Raw genomic sequence first — 21,034 nt, 5'->3', positions numbered from 1 at the left:
TTTCTCCCCACGCAAGTGCCTGTGACTTCCTGTAGCTCACCAATATGATGAAACGTCCATTCTTTGGCAAGGTCTACAGGCCTTTTGATGTGGTTCCCTGCTCCCTTGAGCTGTTTCCATTTTTGCTTGCTACAAATGTTCTAATGCAAGAGTAATGTATGGTTTCTCAGGGATAATGAGCTCCTGCTTTCCTATGTACTTTTGTGCATTTGTTTTCTTAGGATGATATTTGCCCTCCATTCCCACAGGCCTGCCTGGCAAATGCCTGGATATTTATACATTTTCCTGGAAAGCTGTTCTATTCTCACTGGAGAAACCTTGCAGGACTTGTTCTTCTTTCTATCTTTTTTTTTGGGGGGGGAGGGTAGGTGGTTACTAGGGATTGAACCCAGGAGTGTTCTACCACTGAGTTGCATCTCCACCCTTTTTTTACTTTATTTTGTGACAGGGTCTCACTAAGTTGCTGACCTTCCTGTCTCAGCCCCTAGAGTCACTGGGATAACAGGCTTATGCCCCTGCTCCCAGCTGTGCTCTGGATATTTGACATACCCTCTGGCTTCTCACTCATTATAGCTGTAGGCATGTAGCTCCTCATGTGAGAGTTCACATCCTGGAACAGGGGGGCCCTTTCTTTGAAAGCAAACATCTCTAGTACACTGAACTTAAACATTCAGGAACTTTTGAACAAAAGACTATATGAAATATGGTGACACTGGCTGAAATCTCCATGTGGGTTCATGAGGCAGGGTGTTCATTGAGTCACCAGAGGAGCATTTTAAAATACAGATTTTCTGAATCAGAATTTCTCAATTAGAAAACCAATAAACTGATTTTAAACTATCCTCTAGCTGAATATTACGCAGCCAGCAGAAAAACTTTGGGCATAGTAACCCAAAGCTTTTCAGATGCAGAATGTTCCTGGTGTTCTCTCCTATTCTCGAAAATAGCTGATTTTTAACTTCCTTGGGTAAAATTCTGCATTTGTTTTTTCACCAAGATTCTATGACTTCATAGACATAAAATGGAAATGTTCAAACAACCACAGATAATTAGCCATTGTTAGCAGTCACACGTCCACAATTTGGTAGATATTACATTTAAATTCTGGTCATTTAAATTCTGGGGCTCTGCACCTGAATAGCATGGCATGCAGTCTCAGAATGGCCCAGAAGATGGCAACAAGACCTCATGAAATAATGTTGGGGCAGCTCCATGCACTTGGCCACAGGGTGGCAGCATAGCACAGAGTTATGAGGTAACACAAAACTGGAATCGGTGCTTACTTAGACTCTTCCCATTTGAGAAGCTTCCTATATTTAGTTCATTTAAAATCAAACTTTATCTTCTCAGGCTTCTAAAGGTGACTATTTAAGAGACTGACTCTACTGTGTAATTTGAATTATTTTAGGTAAAATGTACCTTCTGACCAGTCAGTACATCAAACGTGGGAAAAATAAAAGTTCTTTTTCCCCCCATAGTTTGGCTTTCATAAAATGAAAAATCTCCATAGATATGTAGGATGAATAATGCATCTTCATCAATCACAGTGACTTAAGGTGAACACTCCTGCAGGCTTTGAAAGGTTTCCTGAAGTTTTTAAGGATTTGTAAGGCACAGGGGGTGGCAAAATCCATTCTCCCAGAGTGATGCCTCATGTAGGGGATCTAGGACTCAGTTCTTAGAACCTTTTGTAAAACCCACCAGCAGGGCTCCCAAGAACTGTTTCCTGGCAAGACTATGGGCTCAGCCTTAGAATCTTCAGGTTTTTAAAACTTGCATAATTTTTATGAAGACTTCCAATTTTCCAAAAGTGGCAAGTAATTAAAAATAATTTACAGCAGTACAAACAAAACACAACTGTAAGCAAAACTCAACTTTTACCAGCTAGCAACTAGCAGCTCCTGTATTCTCAGAAGAGAAGAAGGCTGGGAGGGGTCAGAGGAAGATGACCAGAGACCCAGAAAGCAACATTTTGCTATGGATTTTCTTTTTCTCTTTTTTTTAAAATTTTTTATTGTTGGTTGTTCAAAACATTACAAATTTCTTGATATATCATATTTCACACTTTGATTCAAGTGGGTTATGAACTCCCATTTTTACCCCATATAGAGATTGCAGAATTACATCAGTTACACATCCATTGATTTACATATTGCCATACTAGTGTCTGTTGTGTTCTGCTGCCTTTCCTATCCTCTACTATCACCCCTCCCCTCCCCTCCCCTCCCCTCTTCTCTCTCTACCCCCTCTACTGTCATTCATTTCTCCCCCTTGTATTATTTTTCCCTTTCCCCTCACTTCCTCTTGTATGTACTTTTGTATAACCCTGAGGGTCTCCTTCCATTTCCATGCAATTTCCCTTCTCTCTCCCTTTCCCTCCCACCTCTCATCGCTGTTTAATGATAATCTTCTTCTCATGCTCTTCATCCCTACTCTGTTCTTAGTTACTCTCCTTATATACCTGGATTTTCTTTCACAAAAAGTGTGTTGAAATAATCTCCAGAACACTGGTAACAGGACAATGCAGATACTTATCAACATACTATATTCTCATGAGAATTCCCAAGAAGCATTTGAATTGTCAAATAGGATTCAAACAACTTTGTTTTCCTTGGCTTTACTTGCCAAGAAATCATGTTTCTATTGTGCCATTGAAATATTGTCAGAAATAATATTAATAGCCATAATATTTCTATGAGATTCATGTAATTTTCTCTGCATTGGAAATTTGTCATTTTTCCTGATTATGAAAGTAACACATGCCCTTTGGGAACAGGAAGGGGGGGACCTCAGAAGCTATAAGAACACTTTATAATCTTAAAAAGTAATAAATGTCCATTCACAATCCCACCCTGCCCCCCAGTGTGGTAACAACATTTGTAAACTTCTTCTATGCACATCTAAACACATCAGTGTAAAGTAAATATGGAAATTCAAGTATTTATAGCTTTTTTTAAAAAAGTCGAATAATGGTTTGTAATCTACTTTTTCATTCAATAATATAATGATATCATCCATGAGTTGATTGCTATACTGATTGGTTTCTTTGTGGTCATCATGATCTACCGACAGAGCAAATATGCATTCTAATTGTAGCCTTTCCAGTACACCAGTCCTGCCAGCTGACATCTGAATTTTGTTCTTGTTTTTATATGTGTGGTTTTTCACAATTAAGCTTAAGGCTGGCTTTGGGTTAATATGTGTAATATTTTTAACATGTTGGGGAAGTATTCACTTATATCTATTGAAATTAAATGATTAATTTTCTTTTAAATCATGGATGGGTATTAACTCATTAAAATGCCATCTTGACATCTGATGAAATATTTATGACCTTTTTTAACTTTTAATGTGGTGAATTATTTCAATAAATTTCCTATTAAGGATGTAGTCTTGTAGCTTGGTACAGACTTGACTTCCCTGTAGCATATTTTTCTTATTCTATTCAATTCTCTTATACAGTATATGATATCAACCTGCACTTTAATTTTCTTGTTTTTATGCTGATGTTCTAAGATTTGGTTTTATTGTTATGCTGGCCTCACAACAATTACTTTGGATGGGTTTCCCCCTTTTTTGTTGAATATTTAAAATAGCATCAACATAATTTTTTCATACTGTGAAAAGAATTTATATAACAAGATCTGGTGCTTTTTTAAATGGAGCTCTAGATGACTTTCTAAATTAAAAAACAAAAATCCTATAGAAATAAGGCTCAACTTTTTGCACATATTGTCATCACTTGAAGACTTCTTTTAATGTTTAACATATATCAGAAGTCAGAATATCAGAGTGTATGTGCATGCATTAGCTTAGTTTAACACTGGTTTTGGTTTTCAGCCAATCTCTTCCTACTTCCACAATTCTAGTATGAAACAAAGATTGAGAAATGCTACTTAGATATCATATCTCTTATTGAGTCAATTTTAATAATTGTAGACTTGAGTTTAAAAATGCATCCACATCATTTGTGTTTAGTTGCATTTTCTTTTTTCTTTTTTATGCAAAAAATGTAAGTATGACTATATGCATTCATACTGTATTTATGCACTAGATTTTCTTTTCCAATTTATATTTGCCAGTGATTGATCTGCTTCTAAAGATGGAAATAACTCTGGAATTGATTAAACAATTTCCTTAAAAAAGAAAATTTCTAGTTTATTACTTACTCTGAATCCGTATTAAATTTTTCCTTGTGCTTTTCTTGTGTATATTTCTTGTCTTTTTCTAATTGAGTTGGATATTTAGTTCACCTGCTTTTTGGCTTTCTTATTTAGCCATATAAATTTGCTTCTCTATACAGTTATAGTCATTTTCTGGTGTTGTATTTTTATCTTCTTGATATTTTGAATTTTGGGGTAAAATATCTTTTTTAATAACCTAAGTTTTTTTAAGTTTTAAAATTGATGGTTCATAATATTTTCTTGGGTTTTTAAATTTTTACTATAGTTTTATATACTTATTTGTTCTGTAATTGTACTTTATATAATTTCTGATTGCCTAATATGGTCAATTGTTGTAAATTTCTCATCAATACATAGAAAAAAGACATAGCCTACACTTGCTGTGCATTTCTTTAGTATGTATTTTATAGCCATTTTTTTTCTGTTTATCTCTCCTTTTATTTGAGCTCTGTAGACTTTGCCTCAGGTATTGTGATATTTGTATATAACTTGGTGCATAAAAATTCATGTTCCACATACCTGTGTCATATATTATGTTCTTTGTTATTATAAAAATATCTTATTGCTTACTTTTTCTTATCTGATAATGAAGTTGAGATTCTTTCCTACTTTTTTTTTAAATTTATATTTTAAGGCTTTACCTGAAATGGCTGTTTATTATTATGTTTTCAACATTTCTCATTCATTTTAATGACTCTTGTATTTAATCTTTCAAGTTTTAATTATAGATACAACATGAAGACTTTTTAGAAAGTCCTCATCACACTTTTATTTAGCAATTTAACAGAAATTGTTAATCTGAATAAAGAGGGATGCTGGATGGTTCATATATTAATTCATAATGTTGGGCCATGAGGTTTGAGGGTGATCAGCTGATAAAAAAAAAAAGTTCCAAACTTCACTTTAGAGTTAATTCTATTGCCCGTGCCACTTTCCTTCCCACTCCCACCCTGTCCCTGAAAGGACGTATCTGTTGTGATTACCTAAATCAAAAGCCAGGACCAAAGTTGCAGGAGGAAGAGGGTGTGAGCATTTGCATGCTTCAGAGCTGGGGAAGTTTTTACTGCCCACCAGGACTCACAAGAGGGAATTCTTCAATGTAAAAAGCAGCTCAGATTCCAGAAAGCAAACCATGAAAGACAAGTTGCTGTTCTTCTAATAGCTACCATTATAGTTTAAACATAATATAGCGAATCCTCTATTTCTTGCTTTATTGCCTGCCATCCATATTCACTGATTCTCTGCTATGAAATATGAAGAAATTAGCACACATATATTTCCTCTTATGTCTCTTCACCTCATTCTCTTTCCAATGTTTATGAAATATATTATTTTACATTGGCAGCATTTAAAGCATTGTTATTCTATTCCATAATTACAGTTCACTTAAATTTTGCAATGAGTGGGAAGAGTACTAATTTTATAATTAAGCTATAATAATAAGTCAAGGATGCATATTGTAGTCACCACTTTTACTCAAATAAAATGAAAATAAGGTAGTAGAGGGGAGAATGGCATAATAAAAATAAGTTAAAAGAAAGTAAGAATGGAGGAAACAAGGGCTAAAAAATAAGCCAGATTTTAGAAAGGATTATTATGAAGCAATTAGAAAAAGATCAGAGGAATTGCAAAAAAAAAAAAAAAAATGTGTAAACAACTTGCATAGGCATTTCTCAAAAGAGAATATTCATGTTTAAGGATCCTCAATCCCATAATAGAATAAAAAAGAAAAAAAAACTACCAAAAAAATCCATTACTACAAATGTGCCTGAATGGTTAAAATGAAAAACATTGTCAGTGCCACATTTGCAAAGATGTGGAACAATGTGAACTCCTATTCCCTTCTGTTAGGAATAGAAATCAGCACCTCTAAAGTTGAGCATATGCACATCATATAACCTAGCATTTCTATTCTTGTGTGTATTCCCTATAGAAATGCATGCATGTGTGCAACCACAGACTGTCCAAGAAGTTCATAGCATCAACATTCATAGTAACTCCAAACTGGCAATAATTCAAATATCCATCAACAGTAGAATAATTAAATTTTGTTATATACTATGCATGCTACACATTAGTGAAAATAAGTTAACTACATCCAACTGCAAAAAGTTGGATGAATCCCACAATTCTGGGCACAAAATATGCATACAGTGGGATTTTCTAATAATGAAATTCAAAAACCAGTAAAATGAATCTATAGATGTTAGGACACTGGGGCCACCTTGGAGGCTAATCAACAAGGGGGTGCACTGTTTGCATTTCTCTGTACATAGAGCTATATCTCAATAATGTGTTTACTTGAAATAGTTTTTTGTGAATTTTATTTAGGAAATAAAAGCAATGAGATACACTAAGAGGATAAGTCACCTACATAAATGTTGATAATTATTCTCATGATATAATGAATCTATATGACTTTTGTAATCATCACCATTACTTCCAAAAGATCAGCAAAGCAAATATAAGGAAATCATGATGAAGGATAACAGCAGAATTTGGAATCATCAGATTGCATAGAGAAGTATATGTGGGCTCTGGAGCCTGTCTGCTGGACTGAAAGGTCATCCTGGTTGTTTGTTTCTTAGGCAAATTCTTTAGGTTATTTAAATTACTTAGGATATAGTGCCTCAGTTTCCTCACCTATAATATAGGGATAAAAATAGGTCCTGCCATATAAAAAAAAACTTTTGAGGATTATGTAAGTCTTTATTCTCATTAGATTAATTTGGTTCTTTAAAATTTGTAACAAAAGGAGGGAAACATAAATGTATTTGTTGTCAAATGAGAAAAATTATGACACATACCTAGAAGTGTAAATATTGTGGTAATGTAAGGGTCAACATGAATATTAAAAAAACTTTAAATGCATGATTTTTTTCTGAAAATATAAAGATAATTAACATTATCAAAAAAAACCCAACCATAAACAGAGCAATAAAAATTGAACAATGTTTTAAAATGTTGTCAAAATTGTATTTGTAATGAAGTTTTCCAACCAACTGCTTTTCCCCATGACCCCTATCTTCATCTTGCATAATTTTTCCTTATTTTTAAATTTCTTTTCCATTTGTTTATCTACTTTCCTCACAAATATTCAAAGTTGGGCCATATTTCCCCTTTCATCAAGAAGAACGTTGGTAATCAGAAAAATGAAATAATTTCTTGACTATCACACAGCTGAGAAGTCTCTGAATATGGACTTTAATCCCTTGACATATTGCCTTCAATAAATAGAACAATGCCAATCTGGACTTAAATTGTTACAAAAAATTAAATTTATCTTCTAACTATTGTGTTCAGAAAGGAAGCAAAATGCACATACCATCTTAGAAAAGTTCAGGTGAAATTTTGTAAGTATTTAACACTTACATTATTTGAGATAAGTCAGGACAATCTGTTTACAGAAAACTGTTTTTAACCTTACCCACTGCATTTCAGGAAGTAGCGCTGAATGATCAGCTTAAATGCTGACGTTTTACAAATTATTCTTGAGTTGACTTAAATGAGACTAAAACTATAATTTACCAGGCCTATCGTTTCATGCTTGGAGAGTAAGGAAAATTTAATAATTCTCAGTTATTTTAGGCCATTAAGGAATATTATCCTTTTCAGATCTAGTACCAATCATCTCAGGCCTGGCAGAAAATGTAGGCAGGAAGATATTTGCTTGATTTTGCTCTTTTGATTTTCATGTAAGGACACTTTGTCTTATGTCTCTTTCTCTTATTCTCAGTTTTCTGATTTGCCTAAATCCAGCAAGCATTTCTGCATCTACAGAGCCAAGCAAGTCCCAACTATGTTTACATTCTTTTCTGCATATTTCTTTGCCCAGCAGCACCTCAGCCCTGAAGTGTGTTCAAGAGTAAACACCATTCTTTATATAGACTAGAAGAAGAGGTAACTCATTGAAAGCTAATATTTAGCAACCTCTTGTGTTCTTCAACTTCAAAATATTTGTCTCTAGAAATAATGTGAGAACGAGTTTGTCAAGGGGAAATCAAAGTGGACAAAACCCAATCCTCAAATGCTTTGCAATCTAGGTGTTTAAGTAGGGGCTGTGACCACACAGATCAAAGGCAGCAGTCACATCACCTGTGGTTCTGCAAACAACAAAGTCTGTCACCCAATATTCAGACACCACATCTCAGTCACACTTGGCAGAAGGAGGGAGGAGATCTTGGGGTTTTTAGTTGGTGGAGTTTTAAAAATTGGAGTGGGGTGTGGGGGGACTAAAATTATGCAGCATCAAGACAAGAGCTCATGTTGCCAAATTGAAAGCTATTGTCAATTTTTGGTTTTCAAATTCAATGTTTTTAAAAGTGAAAATAAACTTGCATGATAATAAAAATAAATTCTTGCTATTGGATTTGTTTTTAAGGAAGTGAAGTGTTGAATGTTGATAATTTAGGTTAAGTGAAGCATAGATTTTACACTTAGATCAAATTTGAAATAACTTAAGAAATAGACCTCAAAATAAGTCCAATAGAGCACAATCATTGAAAAAAATTGATAACTTATAAAAGGATTATTAGAATCAGTTTAAAGGATTCACAAATTCCCCATTCCAACCAGATATAGCCAGGTAGTAATTTCTTTGCTTTGCAGGGCTAACAGAACTCAAACTCATTTTTATTATTCCTGACAGTGAACAAATATTAGTAATGTCTTTTGAGAAGTGAGTTAAAAATAATCTTTCAAAGTTTAATAGATGTTTGAAGATTAAAAGATCCATTGTTGAAGATTAAAAACAAATTTCACTTAAATACAGTTATTCATAGTACCACAGAGAGAATCCATAAATTTGTTCTTTGTAACCCAAGGTCTTAACAATGGTGTTGGGATAACAAAACACATGAGACTGGGTAATGTATACAGTAAAGAGGTTTGTTTTGTCTTACCATTTTGGAGACTGTAAGTCAAAGATTGGGTGGCCACATCTGGTGAAGACATCACGCTTGTCTCAAGATGGTAGATGGGATCACATAGCACGAGCACATCACAAGAACTGTGCAGAGGGGACAAACACATAAGGTGGCCTGGTAAAAATTACACCTACTGTTGCAAAAAAAGAATCTAGTCTTGAGATATGGACTTGTAATCACCTCCCAGTGGGCTCCACCTCTTCAGGGTTCCACCATGTCTCAATAATCTTACACTAATGACCAACCTACCAACACATGAACCTTTGGGGGACAAACAATAGCCAACCATGGCACTCAATGGTCCAGGTATTTCATTCATTTAACCATTTTTCACTGTGCACCTACTATGCATTAGCTTCAGGGCATGCAGTTTGAATAAAGCAGATTTAATCTCTTTGCTCATGGAATGGAGAGTCAACATGGAGAGACATAAATGATCAATGAGCCCCAAGACAGAGTTAAATACTATGAAGAGAGAAGGAATGAGTCCACAAAGAGTAACAACCCATCCTGGAGAGGCAGAGACATGATATAGTAGTGGATGATTCAGGCTATGGATTGTTTTCTTTCCTTCCTTAGAAGGCTGACAGCAACTTCACCAGTAAGTAAGTTTCGTGTTAGTAAAAGGCTACCTCTTATGGAGTAGTTGACACTGATACACTGTAGCCCTGCTTTGCAAAAAGAAGCATTTCCAGATCTGGAGGAGAAGAGATGGCATAAAAGAGAGATACATCAGGTTCCCAAGTGCCTGGGGTTAGAGGATACCCCTATTTGGATATGGTGTGGGTGTTACCCCTGGGTCCATGTGGTTGGAGACTTGGTCCTCAGGGTAGGGATGCAGGGGGTTGCTGTGGAACCTTTAAGAAGCAGAGCCTGGTGGAAGGTCCTGGGGTCATTGGGGGCTGTTAAGGGTCAGATCTGAGGCATCTCCCAAAAGCTCAGGTGTGAGACAACACAAGAATGTTCAGAGGTGAAATGATAAGTTTATGAGAGGTGTAGCCTGATCAGTGGATTAATCCATTGATATGGGCTAACTGGGTGGTAACTGTAGGCAGGTAGGGTGTGGCTGGAGGATTGGGTCACTGGGGTCATGATTCTGGGGTTTGTGTTTTGTTCCTGGTGAGTGGCACTCTCTCTCTATGACCCCATTGCCAGGTGCTGAGCTGCTTCCCTCTGTCATCACACCCTCCTGCATGATGTCTGGCTTCAATTCTGGCCTAAAGCTATGGAGCAAGTCAACTGTGGACATGATCTCTGAAGCTGTGGGCACAAATAAACTTTTCCTCCTTTATGACGTCCTTGTCAGGCCTTTTGGTCACAGTGATACAAAGCTGACTACAGGGGGGGCCCTGCCCTCAAGAGGGGTTAAGGTATTTCTCATAAAGCCTTTGCGATCTCCTGATAGGATTGTCTTAAGAGGAGCAAGCCTGGGCTCTCCTCTCTCTCTGCTCCCTGTGCTGCTATATGATCTTTCCCCATCAGCCATCAGATTTTCAGCAGAACCTACACTGTGCTATTTGAACCAAAACCATTAGCTAAATAAACCTCTTTTCTTTATGAAGTTTGCTGCCTCAGATATTTTGTTGTAGTAACAAAAAGTTGCCTAACAGAGGGGGGTCTATAATCCCTCATAAGTTTCTACCAAGGGCTGAAAATTAGCTCTGATTCTTGGCATCCATGTCCAAATGGGCTTAGAGCCTTCAGTCTATTGAGCACAGTACATGCAGCAGTTGGGAGAGAGGAAACATTGATTTTAGAGATAAGGAGAAGATTGTTCCAGATCCTAGGGAGAGGAGGTTATCAAGAGTATGCAGATGCTGGGCGTGGTGCTTGCATGCCTATAATTCCAGGGACAGGGGAGGCTGAGGCAGGAGGATTGCAAGTGTTCAAAGCCAGCCTCAGCAAACTATCAAGTCCCTAAGCAATTTAGCAAGACATAAAAAGGGATGGGGATGTGGCTCAGTGGTGATGTGCCCTTGAGTTCAATCACTGGTTCAAAAAAAAAAAGGATCTAGATACCTACTGTAACAGACAACCCCACAGGGATTTGGTGGATTCCCCAGAAAAAACCAGTCACCATTGGTCATTTGAGAGCCTTTGGTGATCTTAGGACAGTTTCCAAGGAATAGCCTGGGGAAGGGTCAAAAGAAAGGACAAGGAGAAGCTGCTCAATTTTGTTCTATTTTAGTCGTGTTTTTGCTTATGCTTCATTGAACACAAATTTATAGCTTTTATAAAGCTTGAAGACCTCAGATCTAGTTCTCAAGGCAGGTATCTCATCTTGGTTATCTGGTAGCTATGAATCCCTAGGAATTTAAACCTTGGTGTGCTTAGTATTTTCTTGTGAGACTTCATACAATAATGCCTAATTTATCCGGTTGTTGTGAGAACTGAATGAACAAACATGTGTCAAGTACTTACCAAATGGCAGGAAGGCCACTGTGTGTGGTTTTGTACCCTGGGCATTGCACAACACTGGCTAACATCCATTGGATGGGGCCTGATGAATTATGAAGCTCAAAATATGTATGTACACATATGTCAGCTCTGGCAGGCAATAGTAAGAAAGTGGTCACTGGCAACCACTGTGATGACACGGAGGCAGAAATCTTGTTATAAACAGTAAATATAGTAAAAAACGGAAAAGACTGGGACCTTTTGAGGGGTGGGCATAAAGATAGCCAGGGCACAACGGAGCCATATGACTGTTGAACTAGAGCTGTATAATGAAATCCAAGTGTCACTGCCTGGTGCTTCTAAGCCCAGACCAAGAATTGGGTAGAACAGAGCTGTTCTGCTGTTCCCAAATATCGAGAGGCCTCAGTACCCACCTCTAGGGAACATTCTGGATTATCTTTTCTTGAGTGAAAATGTTGTGATTAATGATCCCCATGGAGCTTTCAAATACTATTAGACAAGGGTTTTATGGAGTTAGGAATTTGGGACAGTGGTGTTGCAGACTTTGTGGAGGAAATCCGGACGTAGAAGGTGACCCTCGAGAGCCCAGTGTCAGCACGTTAGCATGGTCATCCAGAGCAGAGGTATCTGAGAGCCATTACCATCCTGAGCACTTTGTGGTTGACACTGGCAAGTTACCAAGGAAACATAGTAGAGGATGCATTAGATCTTTGCCTAATGACCCTGGCTTCTTTTGCAGGAATCAGCAGGATGTTTCTTGCAAAGTTCCTATTTCAACAAATCATTTCATTCCAAGAACAAGTTCACAATGAGAGTGAGGAGAAAAGATTAAAAGGAAAATTTCAGACAAGATAAACTCACAGGCTGTTTTACATGTCTTTGAATTAAGGAAAATGCATTTCCAATTAGTCTGATTTGGTAGGAAAAGAAATGAGATATATGTGTTGTCTCCGTCACAGATGGCTTTTAATTCTAGTATCAGCTTCCACTTCACTGGGCTATACACACACACACATACACACACAAATAGAAATGAAATATCACTCTTGCTGAGGTACATATATCTGTGTGTGTGTGTGTGTGTGTGTGTGTTTAAAACGCCAACCATAATGATCATTTGGAAGAAAGTGTGACCTTCTGAGATTATTAGACTTTGAAAAGCTAAATCTTAACAAAACTGTCGCTAGCAACAAAAATAATAAAATAGTTATCTTAAATTTATTACTACAAAATAATCTTAGATTTGATCCCATTTGACCACTTTATTTAAAATCAGGAAAGATGAGATGCAGAAAGGGGAAGAGATTTCCATTTAAGTTAGGAAGTAAGAATTCTTGGGAGATGACACTTCTTGGATCTCCTGCATTTCTGTACTTCTTTTGAGGAACAACTTTGTCTTCATTTTTTATATAATTCCAAGCAAGCAAACTTAAGAAGAAAGAGATGTATTTCTCCTTCCAGAGCACAGTACAGACTTGCTAAGTCTCCTCCACCAAAGAACTAGGCTTCCTCAGCTCCAGAAACTTCTCTGTAAAACAAGTCACCTTGTGTGCATGCAGCCATCTGGTCTCATCTACCCTTCCCTGTGGGTCTTGGTGGGTATTATGGTTTGGATCTTGAATGTTCCCAAAGGCCAAGGAGTTAAAGGCTTGGTCTCCAGCTGATGGCCCTATTGGGAGGTGGTCCTACCTTTAGGAGGTGGAGCTTAGTGAAAGGAAGTTAGGTACCTGGGGTGTATGGCCTCAAAAATGACATTGGGACCTGAGGTTTTTCCTGTATCTTTGCTTCCCGAATACATGAGGTGAGCAGATTTGCTCCATCATGCACTCCAACTGCAATGCTCTTTCTTTCCCCTGATTCAAAGGCATTGGAGCCAACCAATCATGGACTGAATCTTCTGACACTGTAAGTCCAAATAAACCTTTCCTCCTTTTATCTCAAGTACCTTGTTATAGTAATTGATAGTTGACTAAGAGTGGATAAGGGAAAATGATAAAAGTATGTAAATGATCATATTGCTTGCTGCACTGTGAGCAATAACAGTTTTAGTCTCTGACCCAGAAATCTTGTGCTTTCTGTCAGCAGCCATGAAACTCTGGCAGGCTGTGTTGTTAACTTGCAAGTAGGATACAATCTCAGACCCTACCCAATTGTTGAGAAACAGGGCCCTAAGTAGGAATTCTGATTCATAATCAGTTATTGTAGTATTCTTCATTTGACAAGTAGTTTATAAAATGGTGCTTTCCTCCAAATAAATGAGCAAAACACACATGTGTGTGTGCACACCTACACACACAAACACAGCCAAGTTTAGACCCTGAATAAGACACAGATTACATAATTATGTAGAGAAATGATGTTATTTCCTAATGCTTTTGGTTGCAAACTAAGTGATAAAAGGATCCATCCCAAGGAGCAGGTAATACTTCTAGGATTTTTCTGCTTGATGTTAAAAATCGGGAGTTTTACACATCTTTCCTACCCACAGCACTGACATACTGAACTTTACTTCTGTGAAGTGGGTCTGTGGTTTATTTCTCCTTTTCCCCACCCTCCACCAAAACCTTATTTTTATGTGTCTTTAAATCCAATTGTTGTAAAGTCATTCTTTGCTCATAACAATATATTTCTTTCCCCATACTTTCATCTAGCAATGCTTATTCTAGGTTTTTTAAGTTTTCATTGTTGATCCTGAAGCGGTTGCTGCCCCATTGCAACGGTAAGTGAGAAGTCTCCCCCTCTTTCTATTCTCCTGAGCACGTCTGTCATAAATCCTGTCGACTTCATTTGTCTTTTATCTCTCTGACTTGCTGCTTGGTATTCAGAGCAGCAGAATGGATGCCTTTTCATTCCACTGCCTTTGTCTGCTTGGCTCAAATAGGTACATACACTTTTATCAACATGACTCATGGCTTGCCCCCACTCTGTCATTTCTCCCATGGGCAGGGAGATTTAACTTAGCAGATCTGACTCTTGAGAGAACAAGGAAATCAGAGCTGCCAGGTTGAGAAAAACAAGAGCTCTTAAGGTGATTGCAAGGATATTCTAGAAATAAAGAAGGAAGATGGGATTGTGCACAGGCAACTGTACTCTTTGGCATTCAAGAAGCATCTCAGTGAGGAAGCACGCACAAGCCCAGGCTGAGAAACACTTAGGCCACGGTTTCAAGAACAGGCAATAATTCAGGCTCATGTACCTAAAAGCAAAATCATGTTGATGATCATTACTTTTGGAATCTTTTCTAAACCTTTCAAATTCATTTTCTAGCAAGAATACTTTTTTTATTTTTCAGTCTCTCTAGGGTCTCTTAAAGGGATCCATGTACATTTAACAAACAAAGAAAATAGAATTGCAGATGATGTTAGGGGCACTGCCACAGATGCCTCAAATGCATCTTTTACATAAGCCAGGAATGTTCTGTGGGAAAAAAAGAGACACTTTTAAAATGTGGTAGTAATTTTATTCATTTTATATATGACTTTTCTCCCCAAGAGGATTATATAGTCTTTATGGCAAGGAGAGTGTGATACATTTATTTTAAAACCTCCTTACTATTTCCTTTTGAAAAAGGTATGGTCAATAGATGTATTTAGCCTGGGAAACACTGCAGAGTGCAGTTCATGGTCTTCCAGGGATCCCCTAACAAAGTCCACTGAGGGACATTTTGCTTGCTCCTGAATGGCCTCTCCATCTTCTTTTTTATCTGAATGATGGAATGTTCCCCAGGGCTTCTACGCAGCAGTGACTCTTGGAGCAGCAGCTTTTCCTGTTGAGATGGGATCCCCTGAGTTAACACTATGTCGCCATCTCCTTGGCCACCCATAACTTGCAGCCATGCTCCATAGGGCCTTGGTTCTATGAGTACAACTGTTCTGTTGCCTGTTATAAAACTGTCGCTTTAGAATCCTTTCTCCTTACAGGCATTGACGCTTACCTAGCAGCCCCAGCCACCTTCTCCCCACGACTGTCCTAACCAATGAGAGTATGATAGAACGTTAAAGGAAGCTCCCACTATCCACTTTCCTATCCTTTACCATCAGTACACACACACACACACACACACACACACACACATACACACACACGGAAAGACAGACTATGCTACTGAATTATTGAATTCCAGGCACTTCTGAGGATGAGACTGAGGTCATTCAGGACCCTGGCAGATTGGCAGATAGACTGAGCTAGTGATCTGTGGCCTTTCTCCCTCATGCCTTGTGATTTAAACCTCTTACGCACGATTTTATGGAATCATCTGTTGGAAATGAATGCAAACTGTTATGATTTAATTTATCCTTTCTTTCCTGATGATAAAAGGCTTGGGGATTAAGCTATGTCTCACACGATTCCAAGGGACACAGCTTCATCTCTAGAAGTTTCTTGAAAGAAAAGTGGATTGTGTTATACTTCTCTACTTTATTGGAGCACTCGAGCTGCATCACCAGCAGCTCAAAAAAAGTGCTGAAGGAATGAGCAAGCTCCACGACATTAATCCCTGAGGCAGGGTCTGCCATTTCAGCCTTATAAGCTCATGATTATATACCTAGGGCATCCAGGGGCCCAAGAGAATAGCAAACACATTTTATAATGAAGAAAATCCTCGGTTGGCCTAACCCAACCTCTGCTGCTGCCTTGTAACCCTGTTTCTCCTGTTCCACACCTACCAGCAATAATGAGTGGGTGGCTTGCCTTCTCCCAGAGGTCACTGGGCTTATGAAATGAGACTTTTACTCTCTGCACAATTCTAGTTTTTCCTGTTTGCTAGAATGGGTGAGTTCCATGCTCGGTATCTAGCATTTGGATTCATACAGTGGATATTGACAACACATCTGGTGTCAGGCAAGGGAGTTTACCACCCAAAGAAAGTCTATGCTGTGGTTTTAGATTTTATTCACAAGCAAAGAATATGGGATGCCACAAGAAAATCCCAGGGCTGTTCTGTAAAAAGATCCCTTGGATAAATTATTCACAATTAGTCCTCCACAGTCTATACATAAGGCATCCCTGTGAAGTGCTTTCCCTCTGCTTCAATCCCACTTGCACGCATGCCTGCTAATGGAAATCAATAATGCAATTAAGTTGAGTAAGGGCACCTCCCCTCTGGTTCTGCCTACAATCATAGCACTATTTTTTATTAGTTAGCTTTTCTTTTGATTCCTCCTTTCTCAAAAAATCCATTCCTTTGTAATGATGATTAAAGGGGTCTACTCAGGCTGGTCTTCTACCTCTCCAATGGCCATGTGTTAAATTGAACTATCTTTCTTCCTTCTTGTAGTTCATCCTTTACAATCAAGTTCAATTATAACCCTTACATCCTTTTATTTTCTCCAGTTCAAAATATTTTGCTCAAATATCTGTTGCCCTAATTTCCTATGGTAATATATTTTTAACATAATCTTAGAAATTCTCCCTCAATTAGAACCCAACCTAGGATTCCCTCGTTTTCTACATATGTGTTCTGATTCTTCCATAGATTTATTCCTTTGTTTCGAAACCTACAGCAAAACTTAATTTTTTTGTTATTTTTAGACATATATGACAGTAGAGTGTATTTTGAGATGTTGTACATACATAGAATATATCTTATTCTAATCAGAATTCCATTCTTGTGGTCATACACAATGTGGAGTTACACTGGTCATGTACTCATATATGAACATAGGAAAGCTATGTCCAATTCATTCTACTGTCTTCTCAATTCCTATCCCCCATCCCCTCTCTTTATTCCCCTTTGTCTTATCCAATGAACTTCTGGTCTTCCCTTCCCTACCCTCCCTTGTTGTGTTTTTTTTTTTTTTATGGTTAAATTTCCTCCATTAGATTCACCTATTCTTGCACCTTATAGAATTATACCAATCATCAAGTTAATTAGAATTTTTATTTCTCCCAAATCATGTGGTTGATAAGTTTATTTAATGTGAAATTAATTTCTTCACATTTATCATGGATATTAATGCTGATCAGAACTAAGTTTGGGGTAGATTTGCAGTTGCTTGGCATTACAAGTGGATGCCTACAAAGTGAGCTAAAGAAATATGCTAATCATGGTAGTGAGGCATATAGGAGGGTGGGACTTCTGAGTAGGTAACTAGAAAGATGAAAGCAACTCTCTATTATTTCATAGGAGGTTGATATGAGAAGCTATTCAAGCTTAGCAGATGTTTTAGTTAGCTTTTTCATCACAGTGACCAAAAGTCCAGACAGAACAATGTAGAAGAGGAAAAGTTTATCTAGGGCTCATACACAGTTTCAGAGGTCTAAAAATCATCATACTAGGCATGTCACTGGTCTCAATCTACTCCTAACCCTGGCTCTAAATCTTGTGCAGTGGCACAGGCCAGCCAGGGAAAAATTCTGGATTCAAGCATAAAACCATACCATAGAGTACCTGTTTACCAGTGAGGTACTCAAATATATTCTGAATGAATGAATTAGAAGTGACATGAAGAGACATTGTCTCTGACTACCACCATCAGGGATCAAAATGACAAAGTCAATCAGAGCACCATGCAGACTTATCCATCCAAGAAACACTCCAACTACATGGAGGACAGCAAGGATCTTGACTATGCCAGCTACAAAGGACAGAAGTCCCAACTCTTCTGCCCATTGCAACTTGGTTTCAAAGTCACTAAGTAAACACACAAAAACAAACACTGGAGAGAATAAAATTTTACTTATTCAGAGAAGAGACAGAACAGCATCAGTTTCAATAGTATGTGTCAGGCCCAGGTGGCCACGGGATTGATGACACCCCCTCTAACTTCCACTCCAACTCCTCTTTTCTGCCACAGGAGAAAAACCCTAATGCATACACTGTGTTACAGGAAAATGGAAAACCAGAGGTGTGTCTGAGGGCATCAGCGTACACACTTAAGCAGAATCAAGGAATGCTCAGAGTCTGAAACATGGAAAGCTGTTGCCATACCTGGTTGGGAAGTGGTCGAGGCTCAAGATCCATTCTTATGTGGCCACAAGACTGCCTTTTCTTGCAGATAACAATAGATTTATTTTGTCATTCCACCTTTTTATTTCACTTTCTGTGATACACACATGCCTTCTTGCCCATATGTACACATATATACACACAAAGTACACACAAGACACTTGGACTCTCAAACTGTAGACTTTCTGGCACTGCTATTGTGACTTTTTGATGTTTAGTTAGTTTTATTATTTAGTTAGTTTGTTAGTTTACTTAGTTTATAGGTTAGTTTGTTGGTGTACAAAAGGCAGTGTAGTGTTCTCATTCCTCATAGTCTCCCCTGGCTGGACCTGAGGAACTTTTGAACCCTAGATTCAAGGTAGGAGGCAGTAGCCTCCTTCTCTAGCATACACACTTGCCTTCTACTTCCCTACTGATGGATAACAAGCCCTCAGGAGGGTGTTGCTTCAGAATCAGGGGACCCTGTGACTTGGAGGAGCCCTCCTTCTATGCTTGCTCACCACTCCTACCCCCCTGTGACCTATTCACCTTTTTTTCCCTTTTCTCTACATCTAGTAGGAATATTTTCCAGAGAATTAAACTTCAAATTCTAAGCTACAGTGCAAAAATGGCACTCCACGTCCACTCTACAAAATTTCCTTCTGCTTGTGAATTTTTCACCCCTCCACTCCCTTTGCCCTTCTTTTACTTACCTGAATCAATTTGTCTTCTCACACATTTCCCAGTGGCTGTTTTAAGCAGCAAAAATGTTCTATACATGTGTATACATATTTTGTCCTATTTGAAGTGTTTATGAGAATAGCATGTAGATAGGCATTCTCAGAAGTTGCATTGGGCTGTTTCTGTTCTGATTGGAGTACTTCATTGACCTGGGTACCATGTTAGATTGTTTGATTTTGTGTTAAGCACCATATTAGGAAAGGGACTTTTAGTGTATCACTGCAATGGGGAAAGGCCCTGGCCCCTTCTAGTGATGGCTACTGGAGTATTTATTAACATGTTGCATCCTAGGGTGTCAGCTGTTGCCAGAATGGGGAGTGTGTTCTCAGTACTTTGTCAGCTACCAGGCTGAGAGCCCTCAAATTCCATGTGGGATGATTAAATAGAAGCCTTGCACATTATAAAATATGTTCAATGGAATGCTATCTTCAAGCTCACAGTTAAGGCAGAAACAAACACAAGGCAGGAATCCTGCCTTGTCAATAGGACCTTAGATGTGTTCCAGGATAAAAATAATGAGAAACAAGGATTTTAGTCAAGTAATTCAGCAGAAACGAAACAGCCCTGGGTCAAACATTCTCAGTCTTTGATTATGCTCCTTGCAGGGTCCCAAAGCAACACTGGACAGAAAGGAAGCCAATGGTCAAGACCAGTAACCTCCAAATAGGTCTTACTAAACAGAGATAGAAATGTCTCCCTCAGATTCCTCGTGTGAAAGTCTTTAGAAACACTCCTACTGGATGCAGGTCAATTAACTTTATCAATGTCTTCTTAGTTATACTTATAAGAAATGGATAGACTTGACATTTGCTGTTATGTCCTACTAGTGGTTCTGGTTCTGGTCATTGTCTTTGTTGGATGTTTAGTAGAAATGGATGAAATATAAATATTATTCAATTGACTCTCAAAGCCCATAAATTTAGCTCACAACAAAAGAGTGGAATGTAATAACAGAAGATAATTTGGCTGGGAATCTAAATATTAGAACCACTTGTGCAGAGGAAGCAAGATGGTGGTGGTATCCAATGCCTAGTCTGTGATGTCAACCCTTTAATCATTATGATACACAGCGACAGATTTAGGGCTACTTCATGTTTTGAACATTCCATAAATGTTGTGTTACAATACACAGATATAGCAGAAGCAAACAGATGTCACTGTGGAACTTTTCAGAACTTATCATTTGCTTAGTTTCTGTAGATCATACTGCTATGCCAGAGTACCTCAACAAACGTTTTTTAATGTTGCAGAGTGATCTGATGGTCATATTTGAAATAATTTTTTCACCTTATAAATTCAGATATTGTGACTAAAGATCTTCAGTTATATATTAATTCATTTATATAGCTAAAATTTTAAGATTTGTATACTGTATTATCTCAATTTTCAGAAATATAAATTGATTAAAATTATGGTAGGTCTTTTTCTTTGGTTAATTTACATGATTTATTTATATTCAACAAACATGAGATACATATTCTTTAAATGTCATTTAGCTTTTTACTATATTTATAGTCCATTTTCTTGACTATATATGCCCCCATAATGCTCTCTTTTTATTACCCTGCCTGTCTGTGTTTTTTATATCTATACTCTAGAAATACCATTAATAGAGTCCAGGACATTTTAAGAGTTTCAGTCAAGTACCAGCTGGAAATCAATAGCACACTCAAAGTGGCGTTTTTCAAAGACCTCAATAAAGAGACTGTGAAGATATGGACAAGGTGTATGGAAACCATAGAAGATGGCAGCATCCTAGGGCAGGTGCAGCTAGAAGTCATTATCCATTTATGCTTGAAGGGGCAGAAGGGGTAGTTTAGTCAGCTTTTTTGGTGCTGTGA

Source organism: Marmota flaviventris, chromosome 2, assembly GCF_047511675.1.
Source record: "Marmota flaviventris isolate mMarFla1 chromosome 2, mMarFla1.hap1, whole genome shotgun sequence".
Lineage (NCBI taxonomy): Eukaryota > Metazoa > Chordata > Mammalia > Rodentia > Sciuridae > Marmota > Marmota flaviventris.
This window is presented reverse-complemented; position numbering follows the sequence as displayed.